A 15,511-nucleotide genomic window follows, 5' to 3' on the forward strand; every position below is an offset into this window, starting at 1 on the left:
AAAACTGAAGAGAGAATTACCAACATAGGGGAGAACTCACGGTAACCCTTCTAGAATAAAGGAGAGACATCCAAAATAGTAAAACAAGAGGAGATAAAATACATAGAGAATATAGTGAGAAGTGCTAAAATAATATTTAATTGTAGTCCTACTAGGAGAAAATATAGAAAATAGGAGAAGTACTATTTGAAACAATAATGACTAAGGTTTTTGAAAACTGATGAATGCCAGTAATCCAAAAATTCAAGATGTTTAATGAAACACAAGCAAGATGAATGAAAGTAAACCTTTAAAAAACTGTAGTAAAACAGCAAAACCTCTAAAACAAAACCAAAAAAAATAAAAACCACATCTGCAACAACAAAAAACTTTTTTATCTTATAAAAATACTTCTCAATATGTTTTGTAAGAGCCAAGAACATGTAATAAGAAAGTTATTCAATGTGCTAACTAAATGTATCTTCTGTCCCAAAAATCAACACTCCTACAGAATCTTTACAAAATAATAATAAATAAAAACCATCTTCTAAAAAATAAAAAAAATTAAAAAAATAAATTTAAATCTTAATTAATTAAAAGTAAATAAAATTTAAAATTTATTTCCTCAGTCACACCATCTACATTTCGAGTGCTTAATAGCCACACGTGGCTAGCGGCTACATGACTGGACAGTGCAGATCTAGATCATTCTCTCGGGGTTTCTCATCTCCCAACCTTTCTGTTGCTGCTCAGTGGTCATTATATCATCATTTAATGTCCCATCACAACAGCTTTAGTGACTATACGTATATGTGTATGCAGGAGGATAGAAATCTCTATATCTGGATACAAATGGTGTTTTATGGTTACCTTCTCTAGTGGAGAAATCTCTTTATAAACTGAAATGCAAAAGGAGTGTTAATTTTTTAATAATCACAAGTGCTCTAAAATTTTCCCCAAGAAAACGACCACCTTGTAGTAATCTCAGTGCAGGTAAACCCCTTTGAGAGTTTTTCTTCAGAGACGCCAGAGGCATGGAAAGGATGGCAACATCTGCAAACTTTACCATCAAACATCCAGTCACATTAGAAGGAGAAATCAAATATTCTGATTGGCTAATAAGAAGTCTGAGCAGGGACTAAAACCATAATTCTCTGTTCAGAATTTATGAAGATTCATCATCATTTAATTAACAATATAAATATTAAAAAAACATTTTATAATAAAATTTTATAATTGTAATAAGACACCCTAGTTCATGAATTATGGGGTACTAATTCCCACCCAGTTTTGTTGAAACTGGACATGAATGAATACATTAAAATGCATACTATGTCATGTCTTAGCAGTTAAAAAATAAAGTGGCAAAAAGTGTTTCAAAATTCAAAGTTCTATTCCCTTAGATTATAAGCAAAGAAGTTCAATGAAAATGTAATTTATTGAGTTTGAGTTCTCATTCATTTTTCCACTGGTAATTACATTACCCACACAAGAGACAGTTATTGAAGAGGTTCAAAAAATTAAACTATTATTTTACTCTAGATTTGTAAGCTTTCACTCCTTTGCAGAGGCCATGATTTTCCCTCCTAAATCACCTTATAATTTAAGAATGCAATAATAATAAAATATTAACAGTCAGTAGAACACAGGAATTGGGCTCTTCTGAAGGGCAACTGTGAATCTTCCAGTATCACAATCATTTATTCATAATTATAATGATTTACATTTATGGAAATTTACAATGTGCCTGGCACTGTACAGTGTACTTCATATGTGTTACCTAAGTGAATATTTACAGTCATCCATGAAGTTGATACTATCATTAGCCCATTTTATAGGTAAGAAAACTGGGGCTTATAGCCGTTCAGTGAGCTGTCCATGACCAAACAGCTAATAACTAGTAGACAAGATTCAGACTCAGGCAACCTAAACCCCAAATCCAGCTACCCTACGTGTAATGTAGCCAGTAAAATTAACCTCACTGACAAATAAGGAAGATGAAAACAGACTGATAAGGACTAAACCATCCTCAGCACGGTTTAAGCAGCAGCTGAGAGAACCTGGAATAGTATAGGCTCAGGGTGTAGTCTAAGGTACAAACAGAAGTCACTTTTGGTGACATGACCAAGAGGATCATAGATCAGAAAAGTGCTTCTGAGATTGAAGACTCGAAGAGCTAAGACACAAAGGTCATAAACTGCTTTAATGCAGTCAGGGAAGAGAAGAACAGATCCTCAGAGGTCCAAGCAGGCGGTCAACAAGTGAGGATCCAATGCGTGGGAGCATAGAACAAACAGAAAACCAGTGAAGAGCCTTGATGACACCGAGCCTATCACATAGACAATCAGGACACCTGGGATCAGGGACAGGTCCACAGTGGGGGCTAGGGCTTGAGGTGCCAGTGACCAGCCTATGACGGTCTAGGGGGCTGAGGAGAGAATGCCTCAAGAAGGGCTTCCTGTATCCCTGCCCATCCCTCGCCCTCTACTCCCACATAAGTCCCTTTCAGTAGTGAGACTTGTCCCTCCTTTATGCTGTAAGGTTGAGATAACTGGTGTGGAGAGAGGGGTAAAAAGGGAAGCAGAAGAAACTATTACCTAAATAATCACTCTTAAAAGACAGTGATCACGGGCTATTCTGCCACGGTTATCCATACATGAGATTTATAAGGAACTGAGGATAAATAACAATTGCTATTCATTATTGATGGCATCAGACTACCACATGCTTTAGTCTGGAGGTTGTCCAAGACATTCTTTAACAGAAAAAAAATAAGCCATATCTTTGCAAATTTTTGTTAAATACCCCTATACATTTCCAACTAAAATCTTTATAATCTCTAAATATGTCTCACTCACAGGCATAAGGCTGTCATCACTGATCCTGCAATTACTTGGGTTTTGTTATAGTAAAAAAGCTTACATTTATTAATAGGAAATTTTATTTCATTTCTGAAATGCCAAGTAGTTACTGATAGATTCTGTTCAATTTACATCCTGAACCCATATATACCTGTTAAAAAATCAATGAAGATTCATGCACATGTAAATAACTATTTGTTAGTTTTATGATTTTCTGGTAGAACTGAGTTCTTGTTTTCCTCTAACAAATCCTGGACTTCAGGACTACTTAATAAAGGATTTAATAGATGTTGTATCTAATCACTAATAAGTCGGGGCCAGGAGAATCTGGAGAATATCTTCTAATTCAATTAATTACTTAAAAATTAATAGGCAAAGAATCCTCTGAATAAAAAAAAATAAAGTCACCAGATTTTAGATGGCAAATGTTTAGCAACTTCAAAGTTTCTAGCTTGAGTTTAAGAGTTTGGCTACATTGAGGAACACTTGGAGATTTGATGGGGAAAGTGAAACCTCCTGCAGGGGAAAAATTGATCTCAAGGATAAGACATATGAGTTTAATGCAAGCACAAGTTTAATGCACAGTATCAGAGTGGGAAAAGGGTTGAACACCTGAGTTTTCAAAGATTCTAGGAGGAGTTCCAGAGCCAGGGCACAGGTGTGCAGCAAGCAGCGGGTGCAGGTATACCTTGTTTTATTGCCTTTCACTTTCTTGTGCTTTGCAGATACTGTATTTCCTACAAATTGAAGCTTGTGGCAAACCTGCATTGATCAAGTCTATTGGCACCATTTTACCAACAGCAACAGCATATGCTCACTTGGTGTCTCTTTGTTGCATTTTGGTAATTCTTGCAATATTTCAAATATTTTCCTTATTAATGTGTTACGGTGATCTGTCCAGATGATCATTAATGTTACTATTGTAATCGTTTTCTACTACCATGAACCGTGAAGCACAGCCAAATAAGAGAGCAAAATTAATCAATAAATGTTGTGTGTGTTCTGACTGCTCCACCCACAGGCTGCTCTCCCTTCTCTTTCCCTCCTCAGGCCTCTCTGTTCCCTGAGACACCACAATATTGAAATTAGGGTAATTCATAACCATACAATGGCCTCTAAGAGTTTAAATGAAAGGAAGAGTCTCAAGTCTCTCTCTTTAAATCAAAAGCTAGAACCAATTAAGCTTAGTGAAGAAGGCATGTCAAAAGCCAAGACAGGCTGAAAGGTAGGCCTCTTGTACCAGCCAGTTGGCCAAGTTGTGAAAACAAAGGAAAAGTTTTTGAAGGAAATTAAAAGTACTACCCCAGTGAACATATGAACAATAAGAAGGCAAAACAGCCTTGACATAGTCTGGATGTTTGCCCTCTCCAAATTTCACATTGAAACATGATTTCCAGTGTTGGAGGTGGGGCCTGGTAGGAGATTACTGGATCACGGGAATGGATCCCTCATGAGTGGTTTAGCACCATTCCCTTGTAAGTGAGTCATTGCTCAGCTAGTTCACACGGGATCTGGTTGTTTAAAAGTCTAGGACCTCACCCTTCTCTCTCCCTTGCTCCCACTCTCGCCATGTATTTGATATGCTGGCTCCCCATGGCTTCTGCTATGATTGGAATCTTCCTGAGCCCCTCACCAGGAGTAGATGCTGGTGCCATGCTTGTACAGCAGAATCATGAGCCAATTAAACCCCTTTTATTTATAAATTACCCAGCCTCAGGTATTCCTTTATAGAAACACAAGAACAGCCTAACATAAAACTTACTACTAATGGGGAGAAAATTTTAGTGGTCTAAAATAGAAGATCAAACCAGCCACAACAAGATAGAAGATCAAACCAGCCTAGAATAGAAGATCAAACCAGTCTAGAATAGAAGATCAAACCAGCCACAAAATTCCCTTAAGCCAACACTCAATTCGAGTAAGGCCTTAACATTTTCAAATTCTAAGAGAGGTGAGGAAGATGCAGAAGAGAAATTTGAAGCTAGCAGAGGTTGGTTCCTGAGGTTAAGGGAAAGAAGCCATCTCCATAACATAAAAGTGCAAGGCGAAGCAGCAAGTGCTGTAAAAGCTGCAGCAAGTTATCCAGATCCAGCTAAGACTGTTGATGGAGGTAAATACACTAAACAACAGATTTTTACAAAACAGCCTTCTATGAAAAGAAGATGCCATCTAGGACTTTCACAGCTAGAGGGAAGACAATGTACAGCTTCAAAACTTCAAAGTCCAGGCTGTCTTATTAGGGGCTAATGCAGCTGGTGACTTTAAGTTAAAACCAATCTTTATTTACCATTCCAAAAATCCTAGGCTCCTTAAGAGTTATGCTAAATCTACTCTGCCTGTGCTCTAAAAATGCAACAACAAAGCTTGGATGACACCACATCTGTTTACAGCATGGTTTCCTGGATTTTTTAAGCCCACTGTCGAGAACTACTGCTCAGGGAAAAAACAAACAAAAAAAGAAGACTCCTTTCAAAGCCAAAGCAGCTGATCACCCAAGGGCTCTGATGGAGATACACAAGGAGATTCCCATTGTTTTCGTGCCTGGTAACACAATGTCTATTTTGTGGCCCACAAATCAAGGAGTAATTTTGACTTTCAAGTCTTACTACTTAAGAAATACATGTTGTAAGGCTATAACTGCTGCCATAGATAGTGAATTCTTTGATAGATCTGGGCAAATTAAATTGAAAACCCTCTGGAAAAGATTCACCATTCCAGATGCCATTAACAATATTTGTAATTCATGAAAGGCAGTTAAAATATCAACATTAATGAGAGTGTGGAAGAAGTTGATTCCAACCCTTATAGATGGTTTTGAGGGGTTTAAGGCTTCAGTGGAAGAGATAACTGCAAAAAAGCAGCAAGAAAACTGGAGTTAGAAGTGGAGCTTGAAGATGTGACTGAATTGTTATAATCTCAGGATGAAACTTGAATGAATGAAGATTTGCTTCTTATGGAGGAGCAAAGAAAATTGTTTCTTGAGATAGAATCTACTCTGGGTAAGATTCTGTGAACATTGTTGAAAGGACAACAAAGGATATTTAGAACACTTCATAAACATAGTTGATAAAGCAGCAACAGAGTTTGAGAGAACTGACTCCAATTTTGAAAGAAGCTCTGCTGTGGGTAAAATGTGATCAAACAGCATCGCATGCTACAAAGGACTCTTTCATGAAATTAAGAGTCAATCAATGTGGCACACTTCACTGCTGTCTTATTTTTTTAGATTGCCATGGTCACCCCAACTTTCAGCAACCATGACTTTATTACTCAACAGTCATCAGAATCAAGGAAAGACCCTCCATCAGCAAAATGATTATGACTCACTCAATGCTCAGATGACTGTTAGAAATTTTAGCAATATAGTATTTTTAAGTTATCTACATTGTTTTTTTAGACACAATGCTATTGCATTGTGTCTAAAAAATTTAAGAGACTACGGTATACTATAGACATAATTTTTATATGCACTGGGAAACCATAAAATGTGTGAGACTCACTTTATTGCCATATTTGCTTTATTGCATTGGTCTGGAACCAAACCCCTGATATTTCCATGGTATGCCTGTAGATTGAGGAGGCAGTAGAGCACTGGGAGCTGGTCCTCTCAGCACTGACAGCAAGCCCTGCAGCACCACTGTTGGGTTTTGGCATGATCAGCAACCAGGAATATTCCCACAAACATTCCAGCCAGGAGGGGAAATGGGGTTGTGACCCAGTGTGCAGAACATATAAAGACGTCCCTTGGGAAGCTCAAAATTGGAGGGAAGATGGACCAGAGAAATACATTTGTGACTATGCCTGTGACCTGAATTTTTCCCACCACAATGTGTGACCCCTCAGCTTCTGACAGATGGCGTACAGGGGATGCGACCACAAAATATGGCTTGGCATACTGGGTTTTTTAGCCTGAATTAAATTAGGAAAACTGTAGAGGCAAGAAAGTCACTCTACCTTCCCTGCCCTTTTCCCATGAAACATGGCTGTAAAAGAATTTTCTGACCTTTGTCTGAAAGTAAGTCCTAAGACCTTCATTCCAGAGGGCTCCAGCCCTGTACCTGGAGACCACGAAGAATCTGAACAAATAGGCCTTCCTAAATTCTCTACAGCTTATCACCATAGATCATATCCTTCTGTCCTCCGATCACACTTCTGTACAAGTGACCATAAACATACAGTTTCCCTGGGCCTTTGGACCTTCATTTCTGAAGGCTCCCAGGTCATGCAAAACTTTGGTTAAATATATTTGTTTTGCCTTTGGCCTGTTAATCTGCCTTTTGTTGTAGGGTCTCAGCCACAAACCCAGTGATGGGTGAGGAAATGATCTGACTTTTTCTCCACTACGTGACCCAGGAGAAGCACAAACGGTCACATATCAATGGTCTCAAGTTTGACTGGGATAGTGAGATTGGCCAAAGACAGGTTAGATGAGGACTACAGTGTCAGTCACGTGATGAAACCCAAATATGGGCTATGAGATTGTGTGAAGAGGAAGAATCCCAGCCTGGGCTGCTTCTTGAGACCCATGCCCTCATGCTGTAGTAATTATTGTGTGACTCCCGACTATTAGCCACTGCCTGTCAAAAGATTGAAGCTTGAATCAGTCTGATGAAATTTAGTCCACTGAATCTAACTCTGACACAAACTTGTCACTGAATTCAGAGCCTGAACAGAACATGAGGAAGGATAACCCTCCACTTGTGCCTCTGTGCATTGCCTTTGTTTTGCTCTCTGCATGGCCTATACCTGACAAAGACTGCCTGTGATCAAACTTGAATGAGGATCCTGAGTCCTTCATGATGAGACCCAACTTTGGGCTTCTGTCTCTGTCCTTGAAGAATCCAGTTTGAGGGAGAATCCTGCCAAGTCAGTTAGGCAAAGTCCCCCATTCTTAGCGTCTGACCACTCTTGGTATCTGTCACCCAGGCCTGCTTTCAGCAAGGGTCCTATCAAGTTGGTTTGATGTTTCCTCTTGGTGATTTTCCATCCATGGATCCCCACACTGCTCCTTGGTTACAAATCCCCACTTGTACTCCTGGCAACTGAGCCCAATCTTTTTCCCATACTTCCAGATCCTGTTGCAGTGATCCCTGTACCCAACCCATGGCTTTTTCTCAAATAAAGCCTGCCTGGTCATCTTTTAACAAGTATGATGAATAATTTTTTTCTTTAACATACCTGAACATCCGTTTACATATAAATGAATAAATTACCAGCGGATGGCTGGGATCTACGTATAGAATATTTTCTACCACCAAGTTTCTATGCAATTGTATCTTTAATTAGGCAAATGCTCGTATGCATGTTGAAAATCAAAGAAAATTTAAAGCCAAGCAAAAACACTGCACAAAATTTACTAGGCATTCTAAAATTTAGCACAAATGAAACTCTACCCCCTCCCCTAGTCTCCCTGTCATTTGACCCAACCTGTACATGCCCCTCACCTTTCTATTAATATTACAATCCACTTCATCTCATTTATTAGTAAATTGCTGTTATGGTCTGAATCTGGTGTATCCCACCATTCAAATGTTGTGACTTAATCCCAAACATGGGATTAAGAGGTGGGCCTTTTGGGAAGTTATTAAGTCATGAGAGCTTTGCCCTCAAGAACAGGATTAGTGCCCTTATAAAAGAGGTTGAAGGGAGCTGCCTTTCCGCTTCCACCCTTTCCACCATGTGAGGACACAGCAAAAGGTGTCATCTATGAAGCAGAGAAGGAGCTCTCACCCAACACCAGGTCTGCTGGCACCTTGATCTTGGACTTCCTAGACTCCAGAACTGTGAACAACAAATCTCATAATTATAAATTAACCAGTGTATGGTATTTTTGTTATAACAGCCCAAACAGCTTTACAATCACCTTTAGATCTTCTTTCTCTTTAACAATAGCAAAGCAAGACTGAGTTCTGCTAGTAGAACTATGGAGGTCAGTATTTTAAGCTAACTGGGAGAATTACATAAATAACTGTCTCTTTCCACGATAACTTAACAGCAATCCTTTTTTCCAGAAATGATCACTAGACTTGAGGAGGGAAGGAGTGGTAGAATTAGCTCAGGGTTTCGGGTTATTTAGAAAGGAAATCAGAAATCATCAATCCTTACACTTAGTGAGGCAAGTGTTGCAGACAGACTTCAGACCTTCAGGAATTCAGAACTCATAAAGCAGAAAGATATATAATAAAAATACTGAAAACTCAATTGGAGATATAAAGGTAGGAATTAGGTTTGGTGGACATTAAGAAAACCCAGCACAGGCCAAACACCATGGCTCATGCCTGAAATCCCAACATTTTGGGAGGCTGAGGGGGGTGGATCACTTGAGATCAGGTGTTCAAGACAAGACTGGCCAACATGGTGAGATCTCATCTCTACTAAAAATCCAAAAGTTAGCTGGGTGTGGTGGCAAGTGCCCGTAATCCCAGCTACAGAATACAAGAGGTAAAGAAAAAAGGAAATCTTCGTGAACTGAAAATCATCTTGATTTGACAGCGTTTACCCTGAATTGACGAAGAATATGTTTTCTTCACTGGGCAAAATGAATTCTTGAGATGGAAATTGTTTGTTATATAGGAACAAAGTTTCATTTCATGCATACTTAATGTATGTTTAATAAAATCAAGCATGCAAAAGTAGACAACTTCCAAGGCAGACCAATCAAATGCTGATTCTATTACTTAAAAAAAAAAAAAAAAGAAAAGAAAAGAAAGAAAGAAACACTCAAGAAAAGCAAAGCATTCTTTGCTGAATCCTTTAGGCTGCTTCGAATAGAGTACATGCCTCCCACCTTTCTGAGTATTAATATTACAACCCACTTCATCTATGAGTGTTGCTGAATGTTCCTCTAAGAACATTCCCCACCTTTCTGAGTATTAATATTACAATCCACTTCATGCTCACTTATGAGTGCTGCTGAATGTTCCTCTAAAAATAATCTCTCCTGGTGCAGTCTTATTTTCATTCAGGTAAGCATTTATGCACACTATCTCAAGCACAATACTAATGTAAATTTAAAATACACCTATATGCAAAAAAGAAAGGGAATGTTTCAGATTAATTAATAATGTATAAGCAAAAAGGAACAAAAGAATATACATGTCAGATGGAAATTTTTATCTCAATTAATAAATGGTTATTAGAGATGATCCTGTGGTCAGGGATTTGCTATAACATCAAAATACCACTTTAATGAGTAAGTTTTAGAAGTCCCCTTTAGTGAAAAAGTTTTTACAAGAATCAATGGGCTGTAAAAAGTTTCAATCTCTACCTCGAGTTTTCAGAGAAGCAGTGAAATGTTCAAGAGAGTGAATAATGAAGAGAACCATCTACAACTTGAAAACAACTTTCATGGACACAGTTGATCTGAACTGAAACCCATAGTTTCTCTAATATCTTGGTATACTCTAGCATCTATTATAATTCTGTTTATCAAGGTTTTTGCAAGTTCACATACACTTTTTGTTTTGTCGATGTCATAGTAAAGTGGGTAGGTCTCGAGGAGGAAAAGGCCCTCCTGCTTGATCAAAACCCAAGGAACTCATCTGGCTCAGTTGGCCTGCAGATCCCAGCCAGCTATTCAACCACCGGGAAATGTGTTGTCTACATAAGGCAATTCATCTCTTTCTGAGCCTGCATTACTAGCAGTAAAAATAGTCATTTTTCAGTGAAAGCTGTATTGTAAATAGACCATTTACTAATTTTGGTGGAATTAATTATACAGTTAATTTCTATAACTATTCAGTCTCTAGCATTTATTTCAGCAATGTGCCCTTATCAAAAGGAGAGCTTTGAAGCATTTTATTTTCTTCTTTATTTGGAAATGGGGAGGAACTTACAAGGAGTGAGATTTATTGGGGTGTAAATATCGTTCTCTAAATAAAAGATAATTGTTGCATAGTCTATCAGTAGAGATTTAGGGATAGAAAAGAAGTTTTAGACTTGTTCCTGGTCCCCCGGCTCCTATTGAATTGAGTAAATGTTTAAACATCATGAATGAATTTAATTGGGTTTTAAGATACACTGCTGCATATGGCTTTTTTTAACTTAGAAAAAGAATAGAACAAAAAAATTTTTAAAAGAAGGAATGAAATGACAGAGGAAGGGTAGGACAGGGGCAAGAGGGAGGAAGGAATGCAGGAAATAACCAAATAATCTGACTGGTGCCCTGTGGATGCTTTATAGTACCCCCAAAATCCTGCTTTCATTTCCTTAATCTTTCCACAATGACAGTGATGGTTATAAAGCATGCACAACATGCTCCACACGGTTCTGGTTCTCTTGCTCCCACAGACGTCATTGCTTTACTATATAACACTAACAAAACAAAACTTTCATACCGTCTTGCAAAAATCTCGATAAGGAATTATGATACCAGAGCATACCAACATGTTTGTGCTCTATACCAGCATTTTAAATCAAAATTAAAGTAGTGATTTACAGGTCCAGCCTATTAAATTGGGATTGCACATGAAGCCCAGATTGTCATGCCCCTTCTCCTCTGGTTTCCCTGCTTGTCAAGCCTGCCCAACTCTTTGCAGAATCTATAAGCAATTCATCATCATCAACAAACTTTTCATATTATTACTGACACTTACTTGGTCCAAAGCAATCCAAATGTTTAAGCCAGGCCAGCGTTAAGTTCCATAATTCAAGAGTTTATGCTATTTATGAAACCCCTAATCAAAAATTTCAAGCAATACACACCAGAAGTATACATTACTCATGTCACCCTCTGCATGGAAGATGGCTGTATTATACACATTAAATATTGATGTATTGATTCATTCTCTTGGAAAAAAAATGCTCCCTTTAGTGGACAGTAAGGTCAAATTTGCCTGTATTCCTACAGGTTTTGTGACATATGGCCAAATATCTCCAACACAGAAAAATCACCCATAACTTATGGTCTGTTTAGGGATAGGCTAAAAGACATTCTAGCTTCTCTTGTTCAACATTTCTCCCTATGTGTATTTTATTATTATTATTGAGTACCTACATGTGCCAGATACTATTCTAGCACTTAGGGTATATAAGGGAATAAAACAGAGGTTTCTGGCTTTACGGGGCTTACATTTTAGTAAAGGAGATGGACAGTAAACAGTAAACAACAAATTGAGACAGTTTCTCATAAAGCTCAACCCAGATCTATTTCTTTAGCCCTCCTAGTGATTCTGAGTCTGTCTCCCTGTCCTGCTGATTATCTCCCTGTCCTGCTAAAACAAGCTACAGTAGACTATTTTTCAGCAACAAAACCTCAACTAATATAAGCCAGACTGCGTTCTGAGGTATGCCCCTCTACCTCTTTTTTGAAACTACACTAAATGAGGTATATCAGTCAGCATCCTTACTTGCAAGTAACTATCTTATTTAAGGAAAATAAAATCATTGAAGGGATATTTGGCAGCTCTTAGAATTGCTTGGAGGGCTAGAGTTCCAGACTTGGAAAACAGACAAAACCAAAGGAGGCCAGAAAATCGGAGCCGCTGAGAAACAGGTTCACGGTTTGTTGGTTACCTGCAAACAGTGTTTGCTGTTTTGCTAAAGTGCATTTCAGCCCATTACAGCTTGGGCTTTCCTTTTACTTCTTGCCCAACTCCGGGGAGACAGAACACTCACACACAAGTTACACAAAGTTGTTTCACTACTTACGGAGAGGCAGTGAGAGACACCAGAAGCCTGGGATTTATGACCAGTTGACCTTTCCAAGCTCAGGAAAGCAACCCATGGGGTGGATGGAGTCTCATTTGCATGTGCCCCACTTGCCCCGCAGCTGAGGGACCCTGGAAAGCAGCACCCCGCTTCCCATGTTTTATACCTTGAGGAAACATGTCTGCTAGGCTCAAGCGTTGAAGGACATCTTGTTTCTAGGAGAGACTGAAACAGAGCCCAGGCTCTTGCAGCCTGCCCCTTCTTATCCAGGATGTTGCGTTACCAGCACAACCTACAGTTATTCTTGAGAACTACAAAGCCAAAAAGGAGGGAAAACTGGGTCAGTCCAAGGCCACCTGGACAAGTGTCCGCAATCACAGTACCTGGGTCTCTCACATTGCTGACTCCAAGATACTTCCCCCTGCTACCTCAGAACACTAAAAATGTCTGCAGCTGAGCAAAGAATTTCCCAGCAATTGGCTCTTTGCATCAGTAGTTCCACAGGCAACATCCTCAACAAATTATCTGATTGGCCAATCTTAGGCACCTGTCACCAGCTGACAACATCGAAAAAGTTATTTTTCAGCTTCTCAAAATAGGAGAGGCTGTGCCTAGAGTCATATGTTGATGAACCCCCACAATTAGCGAGAGTGTTCCAAAGCTGGGTGGCTCCTCCAAAATGACATCTTTGAGAAAGAGCTTTTGCTTTTTACAAGGTAGTGTCCACACCTAGTATAAGCTCTTCACACACCAACTATAAGACACATGTCAAGGCTTCTTGAAATTCGTATGTGAAACTAAATATACAAGAGGAAAAGTAGAAACATCCACAAGGTCTAGCATATGGCCAAATAATCCAGTTGTGAAAGCTTTCCTACTTCTTGCCATCATCAGGCAGGTAAAGATGTAACCCTATTATTCTGGTCCTCAGGCAGGTGCTGATTTAGAACACCTGGGCTTCCCCCATCAAGAACACATTTGAACCTAATAGAAAGCAAGTGTGAGAGATGAAATGGAAGGTAAAGGGAGGTCTTGCAGTTCAATGTTTTGCCAATTCATCATCCTATATTGAAGACTGCAGTCAGCTGAGCCAGAATGCTACCATATGAGAAGCCTCAGAGCTCCTATTCTTGGAAAACCAACCCTCCTTGTACCCTCACCTGTAGGCTGAGCTAGGACCTCCTCCTATGTGTCCCCAAGCACGCCATTCTTACCTTTATTATATCATTCTCCTCCTACTGTAAATATCTATTCTATTCACTTGCCTGTCAACCCTACTGACTCCAAACACTTTGAGAGAGGAGATTGTGTTTCTATAGCACAAATCACAGTTCTTGGCACCTATAGGAAATTTATTTGTTAAATAAATTAATGAAATAAAGTGTCAGTGTCATGACTCCAAAAGGCACAAGCTAAAAATAATAGGTGCTTCTGTATTGCTTCTTTGCAACCTCAGAGCATTAATCAGAATAAACCCTTAACTGTTGTTTTTGTAAGAGCTAATCTTGCAAGTCATGATGCACCCGTGACCTTCAGAAAAAAAGTCTTTACAAACACCAAAGAAAAACACAAAGGCTTCTAGAGGTGGCTTTCATTGAAAGTCTTCTCCACCTTGACACCATGACCCTTTGCTTTTTGCCCAGTTTGTGTTCTTGAGTCCTGATCCCAACATACCCATCCCCACCTCCATCACACAAATCTACTTACCATCATCCTATTTCCTACTTCCCTCTTCCAGTGCCAAAAATATCAAGTATCCTTCGGTTGAAAATCAATTACTTTTTGACAACTTTTTTCCACCCTATCCTATGCCTACTGATTCACCTAGTTGAAACTTCCAATGAAATATCTGGTCTTCCAGACTGTTCTGGCTAGCTAGAAAAGAGATGATCGACATCACCTTGCATCAGTCAGCTTTTTCTGCAAAACATACTTAGTGTTATCAAAGCCACACCCAAAACTTAGCTGCTTTAAATAATAGCCATTAATATTGCTCACAAGTCTTTAGTCAGGTCTGTGCTGCTACTCATCTGCATTGGCATTGGCTGCTCTTGGCTGAATTTGCTCATGCATTTGCAGTCAACTGGTCAGCTGGGTGATACATGGTCTAGGATGGCCTCACTCATATGTCCAGAAGATGACGTGCAGTTGGCTGGAGCCCTAAGGGTGAGTTGGCCGTGTGTTTGTCATCATTCATTAGGCTAGTCCAAGCTTCCTCATACGATGGCCATAGTCATGCCCTATGTACAACAGAAGAGGGCAAGCGCCAATGTTTGGGCACCTCTCACCTCTCCAGCATTCCCACAATTGCTATTATACCACTGGCCAAAAGAAGTCATTTGGTCAAGGTCAGAGTCAGTATAAGAGGGGACTGCCTAAGACCATACAAAAAACTCTGAACAATCTATCACATATCCTTGACCCAGGATGACTTCATTCTTCAACCTCTTTAAAACATTTACCCTTCTGACGTACACTATGTAAAGCTGATGTTTAATCTGGGAGTTGGAAGATGTCTCAGTATTTCAGGTTTTCTTTGTGTACACCTTAGATGGTCACCTGTGAACTAAAACAAAATTTAAACATTTCACACAGCACACAAGCAAGTGAGATTTTGAGGTCAACTGCTCATTTTTATGTTCATTTACATGAGTCTGGAGTTCATAAGGACAAAGATTTTGTGAGTCCCATATTCCTTCATGCCCCAGACCTAGAACAGGGCCAAATATATAGCAGGAGGGAATTCATTCAACAATTTACTTTTTTTTTTTTTTTTTTTTGAGCTCCTGCTGTGTACACTGCTAGGGCTGGAGATACAGAGGTAAAAGATCTAGTTCCTGTCCTCAAGTAGCTCACAGCTAAACAGGGAGAGAGAAGAGTAAATTAATGATAATATTATGTTGTGACAAATGAGACAGCAACAAAAATCCAGGGTCCTAAGGGAGGGATTGGTGGAGATAAGAATGGAGCAAAGAGTTCAGGCAAAGGGCCTTTGCCATAATCTAGTCAAGAACTGATTCAGT

Source organism: Cebus imitator, unplaced genomic scaffold (assembly GCF_001604975.1).
Source record: "Cebus imitator isolate Cc_AM_T3 unplaced genomic scaffold, Cebus_imitator-1.0 Scaffold78, whole genome shotgun sequence".
Classification (NCBI taxonomy): Eukaryota; Metazoa; Chordata; class Mammalia; order Primates; family Cebidae; genus Cebus; species Cebus imitator.